A 2,500-nucleotide genomic window follows, 5' to 3' on the forward strand; every position below is an offset into this window, starting at 1 on the left:
GGCCCTCCCCCTACAGATAAAAAAATAATAACATTTCAAATTGGTAGATGAACAACCATCATGAGAACAGTCAGAGTAGCCTACATCAAGGGCGGTTGTCTGCACTATTATGTGCTATCGATATCAGTGGATAGGGCCTACCTATGAGAAGCCGCAAGAATCTACCTCTGCGGCTGCATGGGATGCCTTTTAACTCCACTGTCACCAAGACAAATTGCCTTCACTACTTTTTTTACGTGTTAAGTAAAAATAATAATAATAATGATAATAAAAACTTCCATTTCAATACCAATGTCCGAGTTGTTACTACTGTAAACTACAAAGTGGAGAGAGTTTCCCCACCGTAGCTTCAATATTTCCCTGCTCGACAAGCAGCGCCTTTCACAAGGTACGTTTTACATGTTCAGCACAGTAGCGAAGCCAGGGACGCAGGAACTGGTTTTGACCAGGGGGTGCTGTGGAAAAAAATCTGTTTTTTAGATGCTATTTCCTGCGTTCTAATCAATTTTAGGGTGAGGAATGGCGAATCACATCTGAATAACTTCCTCATGTTTTATGTAGCCTAAACAAGGATGGCTAGATTTAACTTTTTTTTTCTTTAACATCTCACTTTGACACTATTAAGTTCTTCTTGCGGAAGTGAAACGTGCACCTGATGTGGAGGTGAGGGCTCAAGAGCAAATCGCGCTGCCTTGACAGTTTGTCTCTTCAGCATGGGCAGTGTGCAATGTGTGAAATTAGAAGAAATGCTTTGACTAGGCTATGCGATGCACTCGTGAGAGGTGACCGGGCTTTCAAATCATTTCGATTTTCTTGCAATTGCGACTGTGGATCAGGTGCATCTCGGTCTCCCAGACCGCGCATAAAAGCACGCACGCACACACACAGGCATAGCTCTTCCCGAATGTAATTACACTCTGACGGCCAAAGAGTTCGGGATGTGATCGGAGCAAGAAGTAGGCTAAGCGCCAAAGCAGCTCGAGCCATTGCTGGCTATTGATACAGGGAGAGTGAGAAAGCCACCTTTAGTTTGCATTAAGACGCATTAATAGGCCTAGGTGGTGGCGGTGCTATGTGGTCAAATCAGCAGCAAGAGGCAAAAGGAACAAATTGCCAAAACAGAACCAGTACAACATTCCAAAACACCCAACAATAGCACAGCCATTACACACCGCGGCAATTCAACTTTGACAACTGTGATGATAGACAAGCCAGACACACCATCGGCTGTGCTCTCCTTCAGATTCACCCCATAGCCAACTCCGAGGCTAAGCTAGACTACTTCACCAGCAACAGGCAAGACCTAGCATACCAATACACGCTTCTACGAATCCAATCTCCACAGCAAGAAACAAAAGTCACTTCTTACCTGACACGATGCACAACTTTGGTGACATTCCCTTCTCCCGTCACGCTTTAAATGTACATAATTCCTTGCTTAGTTGGTCCGTTTTTGTTCACCAAAGTGATGAGACTTCTCTTCACAACAAGTTAGCTCGGCTCTCCTCCAATGGTTTCAAGACCTTATGATGCATGGCCAACACATCGCCGTTAATACCATTTTTATTACTACCTTGACACCACAAGCTAAACAAAACAAACTCGCGTCACTGCACCGTTCTACCAAAGTACGTCTAGGCCAAAGGTCTAGGCCTAGGTACTGTTCTTTCCGGTCTGGTTGGGGTCTAAAAGTTCTTTGAACACAAATGTAAAGCACACGGCGGTGCCAATAAATAAAATCATGGCTTACCAGAGGCTGTGACCACCAGTTGACTACAACACCTCTCCAAAATTCCTCTGGAAATGCCCATCCAATTCGTTGTCAAAACTTCCCAAACTGTTTAGCCCATATAGTTCACATCAGCTAGTTTGATATTTGCTCACGGGCATTTTCTATGATGCTCAATGTTCCTCCGTAGCACTAGCAATCCTACAGTGAAAGAGAGTCAGCGCGGGCAATCTACAGTAGCTGCACCTGATAGTTTTTTGACTACAGATAGTGCTATAGTAGGCTATGCACCGGGACCTTGCATCGCAAAGCGATGTGTTTCAGAACATGTTTTATTATTGTTTAAAAAAATAAATAAATAAAAATAAAATAAAATAAATTCGGTTTTTTTCCATGGCCCTCCCCCTAACTCCGATTTTTTTTGCCATGGCCCTCCCCTCCACCTCATTTTTTTTCATCATGGCCCTCCCCCCCCTACGCACCAGCCCTCCCCCCCCGGTAAATTACGAACAGTCCCTTAGCACAGAGGCTATGCAGTATTAAATTGTAGTGCACACTACACTTTGCAAGCGTTTTCCCTCCAAAACCAATGTACAGAGAGCACAAATCAAGCTATAGATATGCACAGGAGAACAGAGTCAGCTATAGAGAATAACTAATTGCACATCAGACTCAGAGCTGGTAGCATAAGTGCAGGTCAGCATAGTGAGTTTGGGAACTGTTCCTGGAAAAGAGAGCCCCCCCCCCCCCCCCCCCCCTTAGGTGCATCTT

The 2,500-nt window shown here is 44.6% G+C and overlaps 1 protein-coding gene across 1 annotated transcript in view; it reads left to right on the forward strand.

Annotated features, from left to right (window-relative positions):
• LOC134459375 (SH3 domain-binding protein 4-A-like) overlaps window positions 1–2,500 on the forward strand; it is an 81,396-nt gene that overhangs the window by 52,512 nt on the left and 26,384 nt on the right. The gene's annotated exons all lie outside the window — the stretch shown is intronic.

The sequence above is a fragment of the Engraulis encrasicolus genome, chromosome 12, assembly GCF_034702125.1.
Source record: "Engraulis encrasicolus isolate BLACKSEA-1 chromosome 12, IST_EnEncr_1.0, whole genome shotgun sequence".
Classification (NCBI taxonomy): Eukaryota; Metazoa; Chordata; class Actinopteri; order Clupeiformes; family Engraulidae; genus Engraulis; species Engraulis encrasicolus.